At 44.6% G+C, this 16,483-nt stretch overlaps 1 protein-coding gene across 8 annotated transcripts in view; it reads right to left on the reverse strand.

Annotated features, from left to right (window-relative positions):
* ATP2B1 (ATPase plasma membrane Ca2+ transporting 1) overlaps window positions 1-14,617 on the reverse strand; it is a 60,503-nt gene extending 45,886 nt beyond the window's left edge. For 2 of the 8 annotated variants that reach the window (XM_068190355.1, XM_068190362.1), the window contains exon 1: window positions 14,460-14,617. The gene's annotated coding sequence lies outside the window, so the exon portion shown is untranslated. The other 6 variants (XM_068190361.1, XM_068190360.1, XM_068190356.1 and 3 more) reach the window with 6 other exon arrangements.
* Window positions 14,618-16,483: the final 1,866 nt, after the last annotated feature.

Consider the following 16,483-nt stretch of genomic DNA (forward strand, 5'->3'; position numbering starts at 1 on the left):
ACTGGTAAGGAAGATGAAGAGAAATTTAATGAAAAGTCTTGCACAGTGAAAACCAACCATACACCTCATTTCAAATTTGTTATAAATTTTGGTCATTTAAGTTATGTACTAATTCAAATCTGTACACCATGACAAGCAGATTGACAGGCCAGTTCTACCATGGTCTGTAACCTATTAACTTTTTAGTTTGATTTCACGTCCATTATTTTACAACATTTGTTTTCCATTTCCTCCTTTTCTCAAGGAAAGAGATGTCACCACAGGACAAAGAGATGCTTTAAGAGAGACAAAAATTTATACCAACAGACTTCTAATTCTCCATGTTTATTCAGACATAGCAGCACAGCTTACAAAAAATGTTCCCAGTTCACCTTCAGACAAAAAACATCCATTATACTGAACGTTTATATGTAGTTTTGTATGTTGCACTCCGACTTGTTACCAGTATCTAGTAGCTTGCTCTAGGTTACTAAAAGCAAGTTGCTACTTTGTGTACCATACCCCTGAGACAGGAGTCAAGATTTTTGCACATATATCCATTGCCTTTGAAATCTTCTGCTCTAACCAATACAGCAGGAAATTAGGCTAGAGGTTAGTTTGTTTGGGGTTTATTTTTTGGGGGGTGGTGGAATAACTAATTTTGTTGGTGTTTGAGCAGTTATTTAATAAAGGAAGTCAGCAATGTGATCAAAGAGTATACAGTCAGAATCTAGAATCAAACTAAGTGTAAAAGAACAAACAATTTTAGGCAATTACACAGCTGTCTATCAAAGTCATAATCTAGTTTGATGTGTGATGCTTCAGGCACATAATTAAGCTAAACAGCTTTCAAGACAGCTTTATTCCTTAAATCTGAAAAAGTAGGTAGTTACTAAAACTTTACCTTGTTGTTGAGCAATTATTATTAAAATAAGCCATCAGCTGTCACAAAGCATTTTTCACAGAGCAAATATTTTCATGTATTTAAACAATTGCATCATGGCAAAATTGCCCACAGGAAGCCTAAACCAAGCTATTTTATTATTTTAAGATATTTTAAGATCAGGATTCTCTGACTCTTTAATTTGGAGATTTCTGAAACATACTATTAGATGTTCCTAAAAAATTGATGCATTTTCCTGTCCATGGAGAATCCTCCATCGTTCTTGTCTGACAAAACCAGGGTTGAAGGCAGACATGGCCAAGCTAAATTTAATGGCCTATATTATGGAGGTCCACAATTTTTGGTTTGCTTGTCAATTGACATGATTAATAAAATGGAACTTTGGACTTCAAAAAAATTATTAAGCATGGCTATTAAGCATGGCAGTAAAACTCTAAATTCTGATCATAAACCAAGTCACGGGGATAAACTTCAGGAACTTAATCCACCATAGCAGGGGAAAGAAGAGTATATTTGGTAGGGGGAATGCATTTGCTGTGAAAAGACGACTTGTTCTAACCTCTGTGTGAAGGCCTGGGCAGCTGTCTGTTTTTTTTGCAGCCAAAAAGCCTTTTCTCAGTACAGCAATGCCTGAAGACATCTGCAGACAGCCACAGGTACACCCAAAGAGAAATTCAACAGAAAGAACTACAGTGGCTGCACTGAATTCTTAATTGAGATTGCACAGGAGTTTTACTGTTCTGGAATATTTGACAGTTATGAATTATACAAATAAAATGTCTGGACAAAAGACTAGAAATGCATCTTGCAGGGTCAAAAACCCAGAAAATCTCCTCAGACTTCACAACCAAAAGTCAGACTCCACACCACAAGGTTCAAAGGTTCTTGTTCAGAGATGTTTTGAACTGACAAATAGTAAAAAGGCAGTTTGGGTTATTATTCCACTTATCTGGTTACTGACCAGTATATTAGGGTGAGTTACCCTTTTGGTTCTCTGAAGCTGTCACTGAATTCCACAAAATAAAAATAATCAGAGCAGTAGTATAGTAGAATAATAATATCAGAAAACGAGATAACAGAATGAACTACATTGGCATATAAAGATGTCTATTGACTTTCAAGTGAAATTGTTTTGATTATGTTCATAACACCTATATATATACCAAGACTTCATTCAAGCCTAAACATCTTCCATTCTGGCTAAGAATTTTTGTATTGAATATCTCTTCACATAGAAAGAAACAAGTAGTCTCAGAATAAGCAAATAAAGGTATATGGCATTCTAATTTATGGAAGGAGATAACTTTTATTTCCCCATGTGAGTCTTCTAATCATAGCTCTTCATGTACATATAGAACAGAATACCTATAAAAGTAGAGCTTAGATGTATAACTGGATGTACAAGTATTTTAATGGATAGCCCCATCCAATTGTTGATACACAAAAACAGATCAGACTACAATTACAAAGGTATATACAACACCAGTGTTTACCATTATAGCATGAGATAGCATCTGAGACACCTGATTGGCTTTCAGCAACTATTTGTTGACCCATTTTTCAGGAAAATCCCTCTTCTATTCATTAAACTGTTCTTAACTCAGAATTACACATAGGCATATTTGTAAGAGGTGCTACTCAGCTATTTAAGCTCATGAAAGCTACTTATGCAGAGCCAGCAGAGGGAGTACAGACATCATTTTACTTATCAGCTGTGAAAAAGATACCTTGTAAGAAAGGACTAAAAGAGCTGTGCCTGCAAATCTAATGCACTTTGTTTAAAGCGGGCCAGGAACTTCCTTGGTCTTTCATAGACATATATGTCAATGGGCAGTAGAGTCGGTGTTTTGTTTCTGATCCTCAACCAGCTGTCACATCTTAAAAGTCTCATAGCCGATGAATGGCAGGAACAATTCTAACAGTATTAACAAGTACCATAAGGTCTGATGCTTAAAATGCATTAAAAAAAAGAAAAAAAGTCCAAAAAACTCGACCACCAAAACTGTCATATAGCTGTAATTCAAGTTTTTATTCCTATGAATTCCACTGTTTCTCAGTTTCTGAAAAACTAAACCCTTTTGGTTGTCCATTTCTTAGAAAACAACTTCACTTGGAAGACAAGCTGAAAGACTCAGAATTCAAGACAGCCTCAAGCAAAGGAGCCCTGAAGGCACATAGCAGTGTTGGACTAGAAGACAACAAACAGCAAACCTTTCTGCTGATATTCACAGATGCATACACCTCTTGGCAAATCTGGTTTTGCACAGCCTTTGAGGCAAGAGTCCTGCTGCTTTATTTAGCATTTCCATTGATCAGCCTGCTTTCGAGTTGACAATTATGACTGAATGGTGTTGACACAGTGGCGGCTGTGGAAACACTTTTGGAAACAGAAATAGGCTTTGAGCAGACAGTTTGATAGCTTGTTGCCATCATCTCATGGAGGTAAACCCAAAACTCTAGGCCAACATACCTTGGTATGAGGTATGAGACAACATACCTTACCTTCCTGGCAAAAACTCCACAAATAGACACTCACGTTTTTTAGTCTACAAAATTGACTGGATTTTTTTTTTTCTTAGATAAAGTTCACATTTCTTAGCTTGTTGGCATGAGGCTAAGCTAATATAAAATTCTTTCCAATCTTAAGCATTCATAAAATATTTTTTGGGTGGTTATTTCTAAGTTTCACTATTTAGAAGTCTGCATATGAGAAACTCATACAAGTGCAATAAATGCCTTTTGTCTTAAAGTTTCCTCTTCCAGAACAGCAAAACACTCCTCCTCCCAAAGATAAATTTCCATCATCTTAAACTTCACATGAACTTTAAAAAGCTTTGACAGCTTTAATCATTAGATTTTGATTACTACCTACTGAAGAAGAATGTGCCTGTAGCTACATAATTTAGCCTTCACTTGTTTCAGGTTTTAAAAATAGAAGAACCACCCTTCAGCAAATTAGATGGCTGTTTCTTCTCCTCATCTACAAGAAAGCGGTGTTCACTTCTCAGCTTCATTTTCACATGGCAGATTCACTAAATTAGTAAGTCAGAGTGGGCTGAACTGGTTCCCATCTTACAGAGCTTACATGATATTTTATAGCTGATTAAAAATTTTACCTCTATCATGCAACAAAGCCACCTCACAGTTTTGCTGTTGAAATTCAGAGCTCCTGCAGTGTTCTCTGTTTATGTGCTGTGCCTGGGTGGTTCCCAGGACTCCAGCTAGGCTGCTCAATACATTTTATGCAGAGCAATTACAGCAAGGAAAGCCATGCTTCTTCCATCACAAACATGGTGATGTTCAAGGGTCAGGATGCATACCAGCCACTCTGATCATTCCTTACTTCCCCAAGTTATTGCAGTCTCTTGTGACAACAGTAAAGTTCCTGCAGGTAGACGAAGTCTTATACAGATAGTAAGAATTATTTTTTTCCCCAGCAGAATGGTTATCTAACCAGACTCACCACACAGATAATCCAATGTCAGTGCCAATTCAAAACAAGGCACAGAACTACACCAAACCTGCTTGGGTGAAGCAAATATGAAACCATACTCACAGGAAATATAACAAATTCTAATTCATCTGGCAACTAGAGCCTTGCTAAGCTCCCAGCTAACTATGTTTATAACACACTTCACATTTGAGAGGCTGACATTAGGATTCTAATCAGCAAGCTAAGATACATGATCCATTTATATAAAGTAAGTAGGGTGTGGAAGAAAGGGCTGAAAAGCCCCTTGAAACATGAGCATCCTTCATCTTGGTGAAGTTTCTACAGCAAATTCCACAGAATTTTATACTTTAGAAATACTACAGCTGTCTTTAAGGATCTACAGAGGCTTGTCGTTATCTCAGTTTTTAACCTGAAACCCTTCCATTTAGTACACAGCTGAACAACTACTGATTCTAGCATTAATCACTCCCCATGATTTAGTACTTCAATAATTGGTAATAGACAGCATGCAGCAGATGCAAGAGCTTTTTTAAAAGTCAGTGTTGAAATTGTGCTCTGCCCCATCACCTGTTTTCACCACCTGAAGGGTCTATCTCAAGTTCTGAAGCCTATGTGCATTTTGTGAGTTAAAACTTTACATTCCTTCCATCATATGCAAGATTCACCTGACCAAACGGGAACACCTACCTCAAAGGTAGGCACTTCAGGCATTTTTTGTAAATCAGCAATGGATAAATTAAAACATATATATCAAAATATTAAATTTAGCCACCTAGGACATGATCTAAAATAGTCACATGCATCTCATCTTAGATGCGTTTGCGTCGCTTCAGCAACAGAAGCAGCCCAGAGTGACTAGTTTCAGTTTTTTAAGACGCTTATGTAAGTGGCCAGGATTGCTCTGCCAAAGTTAAGCACAGTCGGCTGGGCTGAACTCACATATCAAGCAGCTGCACTACCATGTCAGAGCGGGAGGAAGGATGTGGCTTCAGTTAGTTTAGGAATACCCAAGCCTGTGCTATTGCCAGAAGGTACAGCCCTGCGCCAGCACCGCCGCTCACCTGACCTCAAGGTCAGGGGACAGCCCTAGATGAGAACAGGTGACAAGCAAGACAGCAGCAACACCAGCGGTTCCTCCTGAAGGTCACACAGTGACAGGGACTGCCCCTTCCAGCCAGCACAGGCCTCACAAGCTCAAGTCAATCATGGAAGCTTTCTCCACACCCCCATGCTCATCCTGGGAAAAAGACAAGCCTAGCTGCACCTTTCCTGCAAAGCCCCACTACAGACCATCACCAGTGTCCCTCTTTAGCCTTCCCCCTTCCAGGTCAAACAAAGCCAGGTCACTCTACTTCTCTCCACATACCGCAGGACAGCCCTTCATTGACCGTCATGAGAGGTGCAAAACAAGGCACCGTTTTTGGATGTGGCCTCACAAGCATGACTAAAGGCAAAACTCACTGGTCACACTCTTGCTCATGCTGCCCAGCATGGGCCAGTCCTTGCCAACACAGGAGAGCCTTGCAGCTGGCTCAGGCTCCCTGTCCTGCAGGGTGGCCAAGACCTTTCCTACAGGCATCCTCGTCCCCATGGTAGGGTACAGGTGCCAGCCAGCCTCAGCTCTCCTGTTCACCCTCACTCCAGGAATCTAGGCCATGCAGTAGCCCTAAAACCACGTCACCATTTTCAGCTACTGCCAACTGTGACAGTGAAGGGGAAAGCCCATCAGAAGTGTTTTTACTTTGTCAGCTCAGTAATGCTCAGGAGAGGCCTTGGGCAGCTCCTCATGAGGAGCTTCAAATTGGCCTGTTTTACCATCGCTGAAATTTGCAATCGCTGCCTCAAAGTAACATGTATTAACTTTGTGCAGTTCAAAGTATTTTGCCCAGGGTTATATACACAACCTCATCCTTCATAAGAATTTCTGTAGCCTTAGATTTGACTATCAATAGAAGATAAATATAAAGCTTTGAGCCTATGCAAATTCAGTGTTGCAGTTTTGGAATGAGAGGTTAATCTGTTAAGAATGCTACAACTATCTTCCCAAAAAACATGAAGTACTCCCCTCAACCATACATCCCTTGTATTTTTCCATCTAGTAAACCAATTTCCTGTGTTAGAAGGTAACACAACACAGCTTTAGGATGTCAGACTTCTCACAACCAAGACAACTTTTTCTAAACCATTTTGCTAATATGGTTTGAGGAGCTGTTGTCCAGTGCCCAGCAACACCAGGATCAACAAGAAAAAAAGAGAGCCATACACAAATTATTCACTCACAGGCAAGACTTAGCATGTAACACTGCTTTATATGCTGGCATCTAATTTTGGATATGTGTGTTTGTACCAAAGTTCTTTCAAAAGGTTCCCATTACCTGGTATGCATTGCAGAATGAGTAACTCTACATGCAGGATAACTCCACTAAGTTAGTGTCTCCACCACCAGTAAACAACACACATACACAAAAATCCAGAGAAAGAGACCATGCCTTTTTCAAATCCCAGACAATTTAGTCCTTTATTCCCAAATCTCTTTTAACTCACTTAAGAAATACAGCTGTAGTTTAGGAACAAATCCTCAGATCTGCGGTCACCACAAGATCTACCTATTATCAAAATGCATCTGAAAGCAGACTCTGTGAAGATGTCAAGATGTTTCATATGCAAAGCAAGCTCATTGCAGAATAAGAAAAATCACTGTCAATGTTAACTACACAGATTTCAGAGCAGAAGTAGGTGAACACAAACCATAATGATTTGAGTTATTAATAAAGTAGAAGTAAAGTGGTTGTGCTAGCAGTGGTAAAGCACCTTTCCTACTCTCTCCAGCTGTCAGTCTCAACTATGCATATTTGAAAGCCATCTGGCACAGACCCTGACAGCCGGTTTAAATTTCATGTTTCATACAACCTCAACTGAATGAGGCTGGTAGACACTGCTCTAATTTAAGTATTGATTTGCACTGTGTTCCATAGGCTTCATGAAGTTCTGCACCAGCTTCATTCCCATGTGAAGAAAAACTGGCCGATCCAAGAAATATAAAGCAATTTGAAGTGCAATATCAATACTGATAGCAGTAGCACCTGGATGGAAGTGAAAAAACTCCTGTTCAATATGCATATTAAGATCCTGATCTACTATCTGCTCCATATAAATAACCAGAAGAGATTAAAAAATACCATCTTTCTTAAACAGTTTAAGGCCTAACCATACCTGCCACCTTTTCTACACATTTATTGTTACTATCTACTCAGTCTTCTCTACGTAAAAACATCAGAAAACAAGTCTGGATGCTTAACAAAAACAAAATTTCTTTTACTCTACTGTAGTATCAGAAACCACCTAGGCATATAATTATTGTGTTTAAACCCAAATATACTTTTATGGAACACCATAAAAGTTTAGTTGAGCGCCAGTTGAAAACCACTCTCCCACCTACTGCCAAAACAATAACTTCAAGTTCTCCCATGTGGAAAGGTTAATACTCTCCAAGGGAATGGTTTCACGTGACTACTGCACAAGGAGGAATATTCCCAACCATCAATCCAAAGATTCATGTTGCTTTCCTCATGTGAGCCTCGCTTCTCACCTTGAAGAGACCAGTTTGTGCACAAAGATTGTGTAACAAACCATCTAGTGGTGTGCTGAGTAGACTCAAAGTGGCAGAGATGGCACAAAAGAGGGGGGAATTATTGCAGTTAGCCTAAGACAGAAATGAAAGTAGCCATGAGATCACCTCAGCCAGCCCATGAAACTTTGCACTCACAGTGACAAGCCAAATAGGCAATTACAAATTATCCTCTCTCTGTCCCCAGCCTCTTGGATTATGCTGATCAACCAGCAGCTACAGAAGGCCGTCATAAGAGTCTGATAAAACTTTGGAATATTAAAAAAGCATCAAACATATTAACAAAAGTGACTAACACATATTTTGATAGGGTCTTAAAAGACTCCTATGTCTTGAAACACCTTCCATACAAAACCAAATGTTTTCCAAGCTTTTGGAGAGTCACAGTGACCACCTTCAACTTTTTAGAACGCTCTACAATAGTATTTTTAAAAAGTGTGCTGCAGCTACAAGACTTCTTTATTGCTAGTGGCCTAAGTTCCTTATTTCAATAAAGGCCATAGCACTATGGTTATTTCTTTCTACAGTGGAAAAACTCCACCAAATACAGCTAGTGACTCTTCCTCCTATCCCTGTATGGAGTCACCAGTTGTTTTATGTAAAATCTAGACAGAAGCCAAAATATACACCACAAGCAACACATCCTTGTATTTGTAGAGACACAGGGGCAATCCTGAAAGAGCCATGCAAACAAGCCACCAGTCACTGGTCAAATAACAAGTGCAGAAAAAGTTACGTGATTTCTACATATGTAGAAATCTACAGATGTACAAGGCCCATCTGTAACACTCCACTGAAGAGCACTTGTGTTTCTTTTACTGGTGTATGTAATGTAAAGGTGAGTAAGTTCATCTTTGATTCAAAATCTTAAAATTAATATGAAAGTTTAAGTTTTAATGATGATGTAAGCAGGAAAAAGAGCACAGCACTATAACCCTTGGGGTGCGTCCCAGAAGTTAGATAGTTGCTTAAAGCAGAGCAGGCTGAATCATCTTTCCTGCCTTGAGTTGGGGTTTGTTGCTATCAACTGTGCTGAGCATGGTACATCCTGGGCCTCCTCTGTACAGGACCAGACACTGTACACCAAGTGGTGAGAAACCAATAGTGTTGTTTTCCCTGCTGCTACCTTATCTTTCTGTGAATATAAGGGCACAAGTAAGGGTAGCAGATTACAAGTGATAGGCTCCAAGAAGTGTGTTTTAAGAACATGGTGTTTCCTGTGCTCACTGGGAATTAAGGCAACATCCAGCTCATACACAGTATTAAGAAAAATGAGACATGCAAACCACTGAAATCCACTGCAAATAGGAAACCATCCAGAAAATTACCTAACTCTCATCTACAAAGCAGCATCAGATTATAGCCAGCAAGAAGCCAGGGCTACCTACTGCTAGTGCTGAGACTGGTCATGCTGTAAGTGGCAGAACCAGCCAGACTTAATGGCCAGCACTAGTTTATCAAATGTCATCCTCAAAGTGGATCTGTACACTCTTTAACTGCACACTGCAGTTGCAAACACCAGAAAGGAGGAATATATTCTCTTTCTCAGTCCATTCCCCTTCAAAGGCAAGGCAGATGTTATTTGTCTACTTTATAAGAGCAATTACATATTATCTCTTACTGGACAAAAAAATAAGTAATATTTATTTTCAAAGCTATTTCTGATTTATTTTTTAAATGCCTCCTACATTTTCCTTAGATTTCTTCTCCCATAAGACTTTTGAAATACCAATGGAGAAAGCCTCATACCTACTTTGCAATTCACCAAAATTAAACTAATAACACCTCCTGCTGTCATCTGTCAGTTAGAGGAAGATTTATAAGTGGCAGCAGAAATAATTTTCATAACGTTTACTGGAATACCAATAGCTTGAACAGACAGCTCCTTCAAAGATACTGCTCACATCAAGTGAAATCTGTCATGAAAACTAGAAATTAATTTTAATTAACTGTATTTGAAAGCCTAATAATTTAAAAATAAAAGACAAACTGGACAATACCATGTGTCTGTGTAGAAATTACATTCTGTCTGAGTAGGTGCAACTGTTCCAAGATGGGTTAGTCTAATATTTTGCCTGTTGATTTCATTATACATGTCACCTCCTGGAAATCCTCCTTTCTATACTGCTCATTATCATTGCTTACATCTTCTGTGTGAAACTGCTGAACACATTTTTGTTTTTCACATGCATTAAGAGATGTTTGAAGGGCTTCACGAATTTAAAAAAAAAAATCTTACTTTTTTATCACTCTGCTGTTCAATTAATGAACATGGTCTTTTCAGCTAACTGAACCTAAGTTAGAAGAACACTAACATTAGGTATTGAAAAGAGGAGGAATGCAATCTTTATAAAGGCAAGCTATTTTGAATAAATTAGTAAATCTTAATGCTTGTGAGAAATACCCATCCTCTACATAAAGTATCATAGGTTCACTTTTTTTTTTCAAACCAGTAACAGTATCACCTCATCTTTCCTCCCTCCCTTGTTCTTTGATCTGTTAAACTTTGCAAGAAATAAAAATGTCTTCAGAGAAAATTTAACAGGTTTGAATGATAAAGCCAAAAAAACCTGCTTGAGACTATTGCACACATTCTAGAAAGCCAGTAGGCAGAGCTAATCCTAGCTTTTTAGACACAATTCTGCAACTCCTAGATGTTATCTACTTTTTAATTAAAATACTCTATAGAAAAAGATCCTTATCTCCTGAACTGCAACTTTTAACAAGTCTTATTATTATTATTACTTAAGTCAAGTAGAGAATATTAGAGAATACAAATTTAAGGCTATTACTGCAATTTTATTGATCCTTTTGTAATAAAGTAAGCATGCATTTCTATAACGCAGATCTCTTATAGAGTCAAGCAGTCTTCCTTATTTCTCAAAAGATATTTACTTTTAATGCCCAGGACTAATCATAGCTGTTCACTATTCTGCATTAAATTTTGCTAACTGAAACCTGACTTCACCTTTAAATAAAATGTGAATCCCTTTTTGCACTAGTATTATTTTCTCTTTAAAAACAGAAGAAAACATATATAAAAATGAGTTCAAACACTGAAAGACATTAGTGAGGTCACATTTCAGTGGTAAAGAATGCCATTAATATTTAGTCTACCTTAATGGAAGAAATTCGAGTTAGAAGATACTTTAGGTTATCTTGTCTACCCTCTTGTCCAGGGAGACTTTCTTGCTATGGCATGTTATTGTTTTGCCACATTCATTTTGAACTTGTCAGTTAATAGTAAATTCCCAGCTCTAAAATCTTAAATATTGGTGAAGTTAATTCTTCCAAAGCATTTGTTTTTGAGTTGGCTTTAGCAGATCCACCCTATGTCTCTTCCTTCTTAGTGTCATCTCATAATTACCTCCCATTTATCACATTCTTCTTTCCAAATAAATTCAAACAGCTAAAAATAAAGATAAGAAAAGTAATTACTAGACCTTTGTGCCTTTGCTACAGGACACTTTCAAGTCTCCAAATTTCCTTTTAAGCTTTCTAGAAAACAGTTTAGATGTTAGCAATTTTAACAGCTGACAGAAGTTCTCTATATTTTGCAGTCCACAAAAGAGTGACTTTCTAAAAGAGACTCTTCCTTTAGACTACAGTGGATTTCAATTTGCAGGATTACCCCCAGATTATTAGCAGAATATGTGTTACATGAATGGAGATCCTCTCCTTGTACCATTATCTGTATGTAATGCAACTTTGTATAAGAAACCACTACACAGTTTACTCAATGCTAATGTGACAGAAGTCTTGTTTTCTGCTTTAAATTCCCAAAGCCATTTGCTTCATATCCAACAGTAACAGTATGTGTGTTTACAAATAGTACATCCACAATTCCCTTTAAAATTAGTTTTGACTTGTATAACTTGAGCGATCCACATGGCTTTTCATGCATTTTTCTTTGAGTGGATAGAAGTAATAATTGCAATTCAGCACTGACATAGGAACATTGATTGGGAAAACCTGCAAGTATCTGTACACAACACAGGATTCACATTTCCTTCAGCTAACTCAGCCTGGGTCAGTTACCATAATCATCAGTAGGAGCAGCAATAAACCGAACCACACAATGATGCTCTTCCAGACCGAAAATTTCACATGGAAGTGTACAAGTTTTTCTTCCTCACTGAATTCAGTGACCACTTTTTCCACTGACACCAAGAGTTTCCATTCATTATGCCATAAGTATTAAAGCCCTAGTACATTGGAAGCTATTTCTGCTAGAAGAGCCAACAGTTTAAAGATACACAAGTTTACTTCTATTGGAATTCACAATTTGTGGTGTTTGGAAGAAATCCTTGAAAAGTGCCAACAAACAGCCGAAAAAAAAAAATGGCCCTGGCTATAGCTCCAGCTACCACCTTCTGAACACACAGTATCGTGAAACAAGGAATTGGCAAGTTATCTAACCAACACCTTTCGAAGTACCAAAACACATGATTTTAACCTAAATTCATTAGGACCCAGGAATGTTTTAGAGATATAGCACCTTTCTAACAGGCAGTAGTTTTCCAAAGGCATGCTCACTTCATTCCCCAGGAAGTCAAGACTGCCAACCACTAATGATGAAGATATTTCACAAGTACAGTGGGCTTGGAACTTGACTTCTAAGAAGGGACATGATTTGAATAATCACCTAGCCAGTCACCTCTCAAGCACTCTGAGACGAGATACCAGCAAACATTCTCAGAATGTCGGTTTCAGACACAGCATAAGGTACTGTCACCAGTTCTTTCTGAACAGACCTTGAGAAGAAAGCCTCAGCAACTGAAGTTATAAATGTACAAATGCCATATATAACAAGTACTTAAGGATTTCTGAAATGTAGATCTTAAAATGACAAGGAAAAAAAACCACGAAATTTTGTTACTGTTCATGTCTCTCGTCATCAGCCCCTATAGTTTAAAAAGTCGAACGTAAAACATAATTTGTGGAGTATGGATCGTGCGCAGCACTTCATAGCCGCCTATTACAGCTGAACTAATACACCGCCCCTCAGGCTGCGAACCCTGGGACAGACTCAACCACAGCTCTCCGTTCCTAAACGCTTCCCCGTGCTCAGGCTGAGCCCCTTCCTGCCCCTGGCGAACGCCACTCGCACGGCCGCTTTAAAGGAAACGCTCCCGGGGACAACAGACCGCTTTTCATGAGATCTTCCTCTCGAAATCATAAGTCCTTCCGACTTCAGCCTTTAGCGACCGACCGAGGGGCTCGGCAGAAAGCCAGGGCAGACGGCGGCGTAGACACCGACCCCACTCCTCCCCACTGCGAGCGCTGCCTCCCGCGCTCGGCACCGGCCAGCCATCCCCGGCGGAGGCTCCAGCCCGCTCCCGAACTCACGTGGCGCAACAGCCAAAGGTTACACGCACCGCCGGGACGAGGATGACACCGCCGTTAGAGGCGCTTCCCACCGCGGAGCGGCCCCGCGCGGGGACAGGCTCACCCGCGGCGAAACGCCCGCGAGGGCTTCGCTCTCCCGGCACCCGAAGTAGTGCCGCATCCCTTCCTCATCCGCGCCGGTCGATGAGCAGCCCGGCTAGGCATCGATAAATCAAACCAGCCCGTCCGCTCCGACGGAAAGCTGCGTACGATTCAGCCGTGGCCAAAAACACCGCCCTGGGGGCGCAGCGGGCAGGCGAGGCCGCGCGGGTGCCGGGCTCCCAGCCCCCGCGGGGCGGCGAAGTGCCCGGGATGTCGGTGTCGTGCTGCCGCAGCGGGCTAATCCCGGCTACTTAACCCGGCGGGCGGCGGGGCTGAGCACCACCTTAATCCACGACGTGAGTGCGCCCGCCCGCCAGGAGCTTGCAGGGCCGTGGCGTGCCGGCCGCGTCCAGCCGCGGGGTCCCCGACGGTGTGGCGGTGCGCTCCCGCGGAGGCTCAGCCCCGCATCCGCTGCCCTCAAGGTCACGCCGTGCCCCGGCTGCACAGTGGCGGCCAGGTGCACACTCCGGTTACCTGAGGGGAGAACCGGCGAAAGCCCAGGAGCGCGGCACCCAGCCCCTCCGGCCGCGCCGCCCCACCGAGCGAGCCCGGCCACGGCTCGCAGCCCCGCGGCGGGAGCGGAGCAACGCTGCACCTGCCACCACGCTGTTGCCCGCCCCGGTCAGCCAGCCAGGAGGAGAGCCGCCCCGAGCCGCCGCCGCGCTTACCTCTGCGCCGCGGGGCCAACACAGACGCCGGTCGGGGGCCAGGACGAGGCGCCCGTAAACCTGACGCCGCCCGCTCGTTCGCTCGCCGAGCGCACAAGGTCCCCGCGCTCCCCGCCCTGCCCACGGCCGGCCGGCCTCGCCGCGCCGCCCCCGCCCTGCGGCCGCGCGAGGAGGGCGGGAGAGGGGGCGGGGGGGTGAAGCGGCGACCGAACTGGGGAGGGAAGGAGGGAGGGAGGGGGCACCGGCGCGGGGAGAGCCGGGGGAGGAGAAGGAAGGAGGGAGGGAGGGAGGAAGGGAGGGGGGCGCGGACCGCCCGCCCCGCCCCCGTCGCCTCACCGGCAGGAATCAGCGATTCGCCCTCCTCGCGGGCGATCCCACCGTCGCCGCCGCCGCTCCCCGGGACCCGCCCGCCTCCTTTCCCCCGCACGCACCGGGCAGCGCCGTGTGCGCCGCCGAGCCCCTGCGCCGCCGAGCAACCGCTACAGGAGCCGGGCGCCACCGGGCAGGGCGGGGCGGGGCGGAGCGGAGCGCAGCGATCCGCCCGCCTCCCGCCTCCGCCCGCCCGCCGCGGTCACTCACTTGCCCGCGCCCGTCGCCCCCTCCTCTCCCGGCGCCGCGGCCGCCGGCGCTCGCCGCCTGCGGAGTGCGGGCCACGTGACGGGGCCCCTCTCTCGGCCGAGGAAGGGGGGGGTCTCGACGTGCGGACTCTTCAATGGGGGAGGTGGAGGCGGGGCCCCGGTAGGCACGGCGCCCGCGGAGGCGGAGCCCCGCGCCGCTGCCCGCCCGCCCCCGCCGCCGCCACTGGCGGGCGGGAGACTGACGCGCTTGTTTCCATGACGTCGGCGGGCGGGGCCGCGGCGTTTGATGGAGCCCGGCGGGCTTCGGGGGTCGGTGACTTTGCCACGAGCGGCTCCCGCGGGGCGGGGCGGGGGCGGGGCGAGGCGTCGTGTCGCGTCTCTCCGCCCGTGGGTCGCGGGCCGCCGCCAGCTGGGACGCTGGCTGCCGCGAAGGGGCGGAGATCCCCCGGCGGCGGGAGAGGCCGCGGTCCCACGAGGGAGGGGCGGCCACCGTCCAGACCGGGGCGCGTCTATTGCCCCGGTGGGCGGGAGCCGTGCCTGGTGCCGGAGCCGTCCCGGGGGCGGGGACGGTGCCGTCGGGGGAGGCGCCCTACGGGACCGCCGGGCGCCCGGGGCGCGGTCCTCCCCTGCCCCAGGGGGCGCGGGGGCGCCGTGCAGTGCCCGCCGGGGCAGGCGCGGTGTCGTCCCACGGCCTCCCCCTCCCGAGAGCAGCCGGTGGGAGCCGCGTTGGCCGCTCCTGAGCAGCGGGCGCGGGGAGCACGGTGGAGCCTGGGCGAGGCTCCGTTGTGTCTGCCGGGATGCGATGCAGCAGGAGGTCCCTGTTGCGTGGGGCCGCTGGCGGGTCCGGAGAGGCAGGAACCAGAGTGTCGCTCGCTGCCGACGGTGGGGATTAGGGAGCTCCGGATCCAGCCTCCCGTCAGGCGTGTCCCCCTCTCGGGAAACCCTGGCAGCTCCCTCAGGAGCACGGGGAACGTGTGGGGGCCGCAGGTGTTCAGCGCTTCCCAGTCTCCCGCCGAAGGCTTTTTGATTGGAGAAAAAAACAAATGGGGTTATCAAGTGAGCCCGAGTGAGCTGTCCGGGGAGACGCTGGAAGTGAATAACAGGACTGGGAATTACACTGGAAATGAAAACCCTGATTTCAGTTCTCTTCCAATGCAGTAGACCTCCCACCGCCCCCTCCCCCCAACGAAAAATACCCATCCATAAACTATGTCATTCTATAACCTATTTGTGTGGGGTTTTGAGCTGTGTTTTGACATCCTCCACTCTCATCTGTTAGACATCTCACTCGAGTGACTGGCCAGCTGCATCCCAGGCTCTCAGGTTCTTTGAGCTGATTATTATGCACCCTGATTTACCTTCGTTATCGTTCAAATCCTACTGTTGCAAAGGAAATGAATGGAGAAGCTTATGCAGCTCTACAGTCGCAGATCTGAGATGATGCAGAGCCTAGAGGGTTAAAGCAACAGGATGAAGTCAGCACAAAGCAGCCCACAAGGACTGGCAAATAAATAAATCATCCTAACTACGCTATTATTATGGCTTGCCTGAGGTTCATAGTCTCTTTCTTTTTTACCTGAATGTCTGTTACATTTTTCTCCTTGCTCAAGAGAAGCAATCAAAAGGGACTGTGAGCAGTAAATGGCTCCTGCCCATTTTGAATGTTGCTAAAAATACTACCTTACTTCTCCATATCTAGAGGTCAATTGAAAAATCAAAATAATGAGGTAAGCAATCCTGCAGACTGTTCTGTTGAGGAGATTTCTTGCATTTCTTCCCAGA

This window comes from Anomalospiza imberbis, chromosome 5, assembly GCF_031753505.1.
Source record: "Anomalospiza imberbis isolate Cuckoo-Finch-1a 21T00152 chromosome 5, ASM3175350v1, whole genome shotgun sequence".
Lineage (NCBI taxonomy): Eukaryota > Metazoa > Chordata > Aves > Passeriformes > Viduidae > Anomalospiza > Anomalospiza imberbis.